This window comes from Prosopis cineraria, unplaced genomic scaffold (assembly GCF_029017545.1).
Source record: "Prosopis cineraria cultivar Desert tree isolate PC_DT_omini unplaced genomic scaffold, ASM2901754v1 PC6, whole genome shotgun sequence".
NCBI lineage: Eukaryota > Viridiplantae > Streptophyta > Magnoliopsida > Fabales > Fabaceae > Prosopis > Prosopis cineraria.
The window spans coordinates 42751800-42761819 of NW_026555337.1; the positions used below are offsets into that span (position 1 = coordinate 42751800).

Here is a 10020-nt window from a genome sequence, read left to right on the forward strand (position 1 = left end):
AAAATTCAGAGTTTTCTCTTTTCATTCGGTTTCACGGATGATATCTCCGTGACCGTGTAAAGACCAAGATAATGAACGGTCCGCTGGTTAGCCTCGCACAATATGGGTAAAGGGGGCGACATTAGCATTGGGGGTGTTCTGCCTCAGTCTTCGGACTGTGTGCACAACTGGTCGGGGGCTAGTGCCGCCTCCTTGATGAGCCCATGGCAGGGCGAAACCAGTGTGATCCGTACGTGGTAAGGCTTGTCCTGAGGATTATGGGGTCCTCCAGGACGCCGCACGGGCGCCGTGTGCTGCGCCAGACTCTCAGCCCGTGACAATATAAATGTTAAAATTCAGTATACGTAGTGTAATTTCATTATATCCTTAGGAAGGACATAATTTCTCTATTATTATTTATTAATATCATTACACTTTTTTTACTTACTAGTAAATAATTAAAAATGCATTTCAATAATTTTTTTTTTCCAGAAACATATTATCTGAATATTAATACGTAAATATTAACATTAACAATTTAACATTATTATTATTGGTACTAACTACATTTAAAACTGTAATGCACTTTTAATCAAATTATTTCTCTCAGTAACTTTGTTAATTGTTTTTAAAATGATTCAATCTTTTCATACATAATATGATATCTCAATTATAAAATTTTATTAAATATAATCCTAATTAAATGATGTTTTTAATTTTTTTTTTATTAATTGCACTTTGAAAAATTTAAAAATATATCTTTTAACGTGTTATCTCATCAGAAGAATTTCATGTTTTTTGAGCGGAGAGAGAGTATATGTTAAACCTAGATACTCATGCATTTGCAGGTGGGCTAACAGCCTGACATGAATCGCATTTTCCTCAAGCTATATATTGATTAACTTCAGATAATGGAAATAGCAAACCGGAACATGTGGTTTTGCCGGGATACATACAATACAATACAAGGCATTGTCACTCACTCACAATACAATACAAGCAGGCTAACGGTGCATCAGAATTTGCAGTTTCCTACTGGAAGCTTCACTTCCCTCTCCTCTCCGATGCCTACACCGTCGATAGTATTGCTGGCGGCGACCAACCAATAGGTGGGTTTCTCTTATTTTCTCTTGGGGTCACGCGCGTTCATCCCTCCGCTCTTTTTTGCGCCCTTCCCCGGTATAGCACACTCTGCACTCTCTGGTTCCTCCCACGCTGAACATTGCCGTTTTCCAGGCCCATTCTATGAGAATTGCCACTAGAGCTCCTCTTTCTTCACCGAATGCCCCGTGTCATCTTCTTGAGGCAGACTCTGTTTTGTGTTATGACCCAATTTCGAGATTGTATTGTATGAATCCTGCAGCACACACACACACAGACGTCTCAATGGTATCATACCGTTGTTCTAACCACTAATTGCTTTCATGATAATGTAGTTTAGTTTTATTTTAGCTCCGTAGTTTTTATGGGTTGATGCGTTGTGGCTGAGCTCTGGTTTAGTTAATTTTGATGATGAAATGTCAGAAATTTGGAATCTATAATGTTATTTGGTTTATAATTGGTTTTGTCAGCTATGTTTAGGAATGTATAATGTTTTTTGTGGTATAAGTGATGAAGTCAGGAATTGTTTGCTTCGATAATGTGAGAATAGTATAATGAAGTTTATGTTATTAGTTCCAATTCTCAGGCTTAAGGTTTGAGGATAAGAAATTGTACATTTTTCGCATTTATACCTATATTTCTGAAATGTTTTTGGCTGATGGTATTGTCTACTAAATTACACAGGCAGTCTCAAAATTAGATCTTGGCCAATTCTTGTAACACTCTCTGAAGGACACACACTCTCTGTGGAGAATGTCAACACCATTGTTGATGGAGTCCCTTGTTCTTAATCTCCACGAGATGTCAGCTGTCAAATTCGGCAACTTCAAGCTAAAATCTGGCATTTCCTCACCTATATACTTAGACCTCCGGCTCATTATATCATACCCATCCCTTCTCCGCCAAGTCTCTCAAACACTGATCTCCTCTGTCTTCTACTTCCTTTGACCTTGTATCTACCCATTGCCACATGTGTCTCAGTCACTCAGAATATTCCCATGGTCATGCGTCGTAAGGAAATCAAAGACTATGGCACTGCTAAAGCCATTGAAGGTGATTTCAAGGCTGGACAAAGTTGCTTAATCATTGAGGATTTAGTTACCAGTGGCACTTCAGTATTAGAAACTGCTGCGCCCCTGTGCTGCAGGATTGAAGGTTAGCGATGCTATTGTTTTGATTGATAAAGAACAAGGTGGGAGAGAGAATTTGGAGGAGAATGGGATCAGGCTGCATTCAGTCGTTAAGTTGACTGAAATGGTGAACATTTTGAGGGAAAAAGGAAAGCTTGAGAAGGATATGGTAGAGGTTGTTATGAAATTCTTGGAGGAGAATCAGAGGGTTGCTGCATTGGCAAAATTAGGGAAGCCTAAGAGGGTCAAGGCTTTGTCATTGAAGGAAAGGGCAAAGTTTTCCAAGAATCCAACTGGAAAGAGGTGGTTTGAGATAATGGCTGAGAAGGAGAGTAATCTTTGTTTGGCTGCAGATGTAGGAACTGCAGCTGAATTGCTTGAAATTGCAGAAAAGGTGAAAACTTGATATTTGTTTTGGAAGAAGTTTCCTGACTGATAGTAGTAAAGAGAAATCCTTTGAACAAACTAAGATTGGGTCTTCAGTTGCAGCCCAAATTTTGTGTTTATTTTTTTTTTAATTTTATTTTTAACTAATTCTAGAGGCCTTCCTTTTGGCTTGATTTCTTACAAATGCTGAAAAGTTAGGGGTTTCTAATTGAAAAAACGTTGAAACTTGAACGTTGAAAGAGTCATGCCTATCTATTCAAAAGCTAGTTTCTGGTTAAAAGTAATGTCCTAGTAACTTTTTTTTAACTAGTTTTTCTGTGGGATTTTCCTATTAGGTTGGGCCTGAGACATGCTTGCTGAAAACTCATGTGGATATTTTGCCAGATTTTACTCCTGAGTTTGGTTCTAAGCTTTTCGCGTCAAATTGATAATGCATTTTTAATGTTTGCATGTTTTGCCAGACTATTGTGGGTTTGTTAGCATTCATTAAAGGAATTGTGTTTATTTTCCTATTTCCTTTGATGAGAGTGCTATGTATGATTAGGGTGCATTATGTCTGATAGATTTTGAGGAATCTGATGAGTTATTGTCTATGTCCGACGTTGCGTTATTTTATGTTCTGCTCATTACCGATGGTAAGAGTGTTGTAAGTGAAAATGAAGCATCATGTGATAGGATTTAAGGAAGCACTCATATTTCTTCCGTATCTTTTCCTAACCTATTCTATATTCCAGCAAAGATTGCGGAGAAACATAATTTCTTAGTCTTTGAGGATCGTAAATTTGCTGACATTGGTAACCCAGTTACCATGCTTGCAATATGAAGGTTGACACTCTGACTTTATTCTGGACACCTTTTCATTTCTGTTCCATTTGTTTTTTCTGTTTTTTGACATCGATATATTCTGATGGTTGAAGGAGGATTTATCACATATTGGAGTGGGCTGATATAGTAAATGCTTAAATTATTTCTGGTCCTAGAATTGTGGATGGGTTGAAAGTGAAGGTAAGTAATATTTGTTATAAAATCATTTTCACTACAGAAAGACCTCAAAAGGTAGCCTAACATATGCTGAATTATACTCAGGGTTTGCCTCGTGGTCGGGGTTTGTTGTTGCTTGCTGAAATGAGTTCAGCCGGTAACCTTGCCACTGGAGATTATACAGCAGCAGCAATGAGAATTGCTGAGGATCATTCTGATTTTGTGATTAGCTTTATTTCAGTCAATCCAGCATCATGGCCAGGGCAACCAGTAAATTCTGATTGTGGTTGGCTTTATTTCACATTGCCTCTTATTTTTACTCCCTCCTGTCTCTATTATAGAGCATCTTTTAGCAAGATTCTTTAGTCATTAATATAAGGCACTTGATGGGATATTAATTACATTTTTTCAATATTACCCTTATTTAAACTTATAACTATGAGAGAGAATGTATTGAAATTTGAAAATTTTTCATTTAAATAGGGATAAAATTGAAAAATTATTCTATTTTTAGATAAAGTTAATAATTTAGTCATTTTTCCTCGATTCTAGTAAGATTGTTAGAGATGTCTCATAATAGGGATCAGAGAAAGTATATCTTCATGTAGGATTAAACTACTCATGAATAGAAATTGACCATCTTCATGAGGTAAGTATAGAAGTGGTGTAATACCTTTCATTTTCAAGTGGTATACTTAGATAATTTTGTAAGAAATAGGAGTTGGCTAAGAAAGGAATCCCTTTTCAAGCACAATTTCTCAAATAATCAATTTTTAAATCACAAACTCATAACACCCTTTATCCGATGGCCTTGGGCTTCAACACATACATAATTATGATCATTTAGACCATTGGGCTTACACACAAATATACTTTACCCTGTTCAAAACACATAGGCCCATAATACAAGCCTACGCTATCATACACACTGGGTAGATGTTAGTCCACCCCAACTCGTAAACCCATGCAATTTATATAACATTCCCAAACAAAACAAACTAAGCCTTTTTGCTTTAATATGTTTAGTACCATTGAGATAGTGCCAGTTATCCCAAATCATTCATAAATGATCCAAATACATATAATTGTAATCAAAATAGTTTCAATAGTCATAATCATGCCAATAATGACTCTAAACATGCTTAATATATTAAAAAGTTCTAAATTAGCAATATACATCATTCAATCACATAAATACACTAGAGAGGCATAGTAGCCTGAACCCACTCTGCACTAAGCCTCCAATGCTTCTCCTTTACCTTACTCTAACCTTCTCTTAAAAAATAATAACCACGGAGAGACCATAAAGTCCTAGGAACCGATGATCAATTCGCAACAATGCACGCACATTAAGGTTCATAAGCTAGCAAAGTTGGAATTTAAAAAAATAGTTCTTAGTATAAAGCTTTCCAAATGCAGTTGGTCTTTCCAAACAATGTGTCCAAATACCATATATTTTCCGGACACAATAACATGCCTTCCAAACACAAAATGATTCCCAAAACATAATATGTTTATGAATACATTATGTTTTCCGAACACAATAATATATTTTCCAAACACAAATATTTTCTAAACACAATATGCATGATCAATAACAGTCACCTCTAGTTGATGGCCTTGCAGTTAAGTTGCATGCAAGCTCTCCTATAAGTGAGAGGTTGTGGGTTCGATTCCACTTATAACCTTAGGCTGTTAGTATCTGCCTCTTTAACTCGGGAAAAAATAAGTCACCTCTATAATGCACCCCTTAATACTCCTAACTTTCTGAAATCAATCTCCATGATGCTAACTCCCAGACCAAAGGAAAAATAGCTCTAAGTCCTTACATGTCCACCACTTGTGCTTAGTAGTGGAATACCACGTGGCACCATATACAAATCCACACACACATCTCCCAACACAATTCATATACAGTCATAGTCATGGTCATGCTAAACATAAAACTGTTGTCAAAACAATTGAAAACGCACGGGAACATATTTATATAACAATTTGCCGTCAAAATTCCTATTCCAATTATTCCCACTTCACTAAACAAGTTCAACAATTCTATACATTAAGCTTTCATAATTAAAACAATACATTTTGTTATAAAAACAGTTCACGAACACAAAATATGCAAGCACACAAAGGAAATTGAATCATGGTTACCTCAAATCCTTAGCTTAGGATATCCAAACCATGTAAACCCACAAGCCAAACACCATAATCCACAATCAATCTACACATCACCATAAAGATTTTGCATAAGTACAAGGCTCACATAAACATGTTTTCCTAATCCTAAGCGTTACACATCCCAAACACAGTTCCGTTGATGTAATGTCATTACCCAAACACTTTTCTAGCATATCCAAGCTCAATAAATCCTTTAGTAACAATAAAAATCATCTAACACTTTAAAATCACCAAAATTTCCAAATTTCCAACCTATGGTTTTGTCCATAACAACACTCACACATGCAAATCATTGTCATAACCCCAGCCATTTGTCATGAGGCTGTCACTTCCTCCAAAAAGCCAGTTTAGTGTGGTGTGTAGTGCATCTACTTATATGACTATAACCTTATTTTAGTCCCTCCAATGTGGGACGTATTAGCTCCCTTAGCCAAAACATGATGACTTCATCATGTGTAGCTTACTGAAAGGGCCTACTAACTGGGCAAATTTAGGTTTAACTTTAATGCAATAATTCAAAAAATGAATGACGATAGTAATAATAATAATAAATAAATATAATAAATAAATAAAAATCTGACAGGGTACTATTTGAAAATGTTCCCTAGCAAGCTTTGGGCCTTATTTGGTAATTTTTCCAAGCAAATTATTATATCATTCTCCCCCTTCTTTTTTGTCAGTGATACACAGAACAGAGTGAGAGATGACTCGTGCTTTTCCTTTGCTTTTTTTCCTCCCCGTTGAACAGGTTTCAATTATATCGTTAGCATGCATGTCTCCTCATCGCCGAAAAGTCGTCCACTCCCTTTCCCTCTACTGTTTGTTCGTTTCTGTTTAGTGCTATGGCCGAATTTCTTCTCTATTCTTCGCTGTTGCATGGTTGAAAGAGAAATTAGGTGACTAAGAGAGTGAGCGAGCGATCGTCTAATTTTGTTCTTCCCTTCCTCTTCTCCATCGAGCTACTCCTCTGTTCCTCACCATCGGCTGCGCTCCTTGCTCCATCGCTTATTTCTGCTGTTAAAAGTGCTGAAGTAGTGGGACTTCCTCCGTGTCTTCTTTTGTTTCTTCTTTGCTTCATTATCGTCGGCTAGAGCGTGGGTGTGCATGGTCTTCGTCTATTCTTCATCCTCAGCTGATAGACGTTACACGTGTGTGGATGGTAAGCTCACTCCTTCTCCTTTTTGCTAGCTGATGATTTCTATCCTCCTTTTATCAGCACTGTTGTGATTTTTGGGGGGAGAATATTTGATTGGGATTGTTTTTCGATTAAGGCTGTATATTAATTCATTATGATGCCAGGCTAAATCTTGATTGTAGAGTTACATGTTTGAAGTGTCAAGATGTTGGTTATGACTGAGTGAATGATCAATGCTCTCAAATTGTTTGAAAAATTGCTTGAGAGAAGGATTTGTTAGAAATAAATTTGTTTAATTGTATATTAGGGTCTGGAAGAATTATGGTATACTACTTAAAAAGCTATGTGTATCATTACATATGGAAGTAATAAGTTGGAAATATTGGTTAGGATTTTCGGGTACCAAAAATGGATAATATCTAATTAAATATTGGTTGTGGTGCTTCATTAAACATTAAGAAGGCATGAATGAATAGGATGGTTTTCTTCTTGCTCTTGTTAGGTTATGGTTAATTTATATATAGAAGTTTAGTGCAGTATATATATGATTATTTGCATCTATAGGTAAGTGGTGCTAAACTTGAGATGTCTAAGAGAAAAATTTGATGGAATATAAGTTGTTCAATTTTCATATTATTAGTTTGGAAGGGACATGCATAGAGAGTAATTTGAGTCATTAAATTGAAATCCTAAAGTACCTAAGGTAAATTATGTTAAAGTAATAAATGATGGTTGTGACATTTTACTATGTTTTAGAAAGGTACAAAAGAGGTGGAAGTATTTTCTCTTGTTTTAGTTGGATTGTTGATAAATTAGTTAATTGATAATGAATTTATTGATTGAATATTTTAGGTTGTGATGTTGTTTGGAATTGAATTTGAATGTTCACCAAGTGTTGGAAAATTATTTGATAAATGATTTTAGAATTATGATTTATTTTCAAGAAATTAAAAGCATAACTAGAATTAAAGAGAAAAGTTAAGAAATACAAGCTTTAAAATTTTGGAAAACCTTTAGGTGAATGGGTAGTATCTCAAATAATTTCTTACAAAGTGTTTATAAAATTTCTTTATTTAAATTTTTACGTTATTCTTTCATAAGTTGTATAAATATTCTTGTTAATTTTAATTTTAGGATTCATACAATTTTTTTTACTTACCTAACTTTTATATTAACTAGTTATTATGGAATCTACTTTATATTCATTAAGAATTATGCTATTGTTAAAAGAATATTTAGATCCAGTACATTATTAACAAAATATTTATTCTAAACATTTTTGTTGTTTAAATTTTATGACTTATATTGCAGATATAAAAAAAAAAGGTGATTCATGTATGGAGAAAATTGAAAAAAATATGTGATAGTTGAATATTATATTTTGAAAAGAATGGTTTTCAATGAATGTTTCAACTCCATGCATACTTGATTTTAATTAGGGGGACTGAGTTTAGAATGCTGGATGCTAACGATAGTTTCATTAGCTCTTGGTGCGGCATGGTATACCTAGTTAGTACGGTGTTTGGACGAGGTGTTAGTCCCGTGTGCAAGCCAACGTGGAATGGAAGGATGAATATTTGTGAATATTGTACTCATGCTTATTTCGTAGGCTTAGTGCTTACACTTGTTTCGTGGCTTTACACTGCACTTGTTGGTTATTTACTCTCGTAGATTGTGTGTTCATGCTTGTTAATCATTCTAATAAAGTCCTACTAAAAGTGAATTTTTAAAAAATTATTATTTTTTTTAAATTTATTCTATTAAACAAACTATTGTTTGATCGTTTATGATTTCATATGGTAAATTCCCTGCTATATTGATTTTAAAAATTTATTGTTTTATATTAGTTATTCACAAACATTTTTTTAATCATTATTTGAATTCCTTTTATATATTTTTATGACTTGTACAATTCTTGATAACCTATAGAACTCCAAATTATTGGTTTAGTTCATAGTTATACTGTTAAGTTACTTTGTCATTTAGTGTTAATAAAAAATAGGTTTTAATATTCTATTGGTTTGTTGTAAACTAAATTTTATTAATTATTACTTTTACATATTTTATTTATAAATTTAATTGGAATGCTACTCATCTAAATTTTTTTTTTGGTTTCAGATAATGTAGTTGACTTTGCATCTCCTGCTAATGATTGAGGGGCTCTATTGTTTTTGGACAGTGGAAGTATGCTTCAATCATTTATTTTAATGTAAATATTTATTATATTATGCAAAGATAGTTAGTGCTCCACATATACTGTAGTTAGCTTCTGGTCTTATTTTGTTATCATATAATTTGCTAGTGTGGAGTTAAGCTCTTTTTTTAGATTGGATGACAGGTTTATTGACCGTAGAAATTTCAAGATGTCCTAATTATGGGGGAAGTTTTGTCAAAATTTCCATCAAATATTTAAAATTTTACAAACTTTATAATTATATATATATTATATGATTTATTGATCAGTATAATTTATCTATTGCTATTATAGCTTAATATTTGGATAATTAAGGCTTAAGGAATATGTGTTTATCTTATATTCTGTCCCAGTTACACCATTAGGAGTAGGATGTGACATTTGATCTCACTTTTTAACGAAACCATTACTCTCGCCAAAAAACTAGTTTAGTGGGGTGTGTAGTGCACCCAATATATGGCCATGACCCTCTCCAAGTTCCTCTAGAGTGGGATGCAACACATTGCTCTAAAACCTCAAAATAACCATGGATACCACTTAACTTTACTGTGCAAAATATCTGTTTGTGTTTGGACAAAGTGTCGCATTATTATTATTTTAGTTAAAATATGCTTATCCTCCCACCCTATCATTGATTTTCTTGTGAAGTTGCCTATGGGGGGTGTTCAGATCAAGAAACTGGGAAGGAAAAGGAAGAGAAAATTTGATTGAGACAATGTATTCAATTAAGTAACATATACTAAAATTTACATGTTAAGATTGAGATGTCATTATAGCTCAATCGATAAAAGGTATGCACATGAAGGGAAAAGGTTTGGGTTCGAATTAAGACAATGTGAAAATTAAAATATGTCACTTATATGGTGAGGACTTAGGATGGAGGTCAAAGTGACGATGATGTGGTGGTTGATGACAACGATGACAAAGTGGTG

General features: G+C 34.3%; 1 pseudogene; it reads left to right on the forward strand.

The window, feature by feature from the left end:
* The first annotated feature begins 985 nt into the window (after positions 1–985).
* LOC129312587 (uridine 5'-monophosphate synthase-like) lies at positions 986–3857 on the forward strand (annotated as a pseudogene).
* The last annotated feature ends 6163 nt before the right edge of the window (positions 3858–10020 follow it).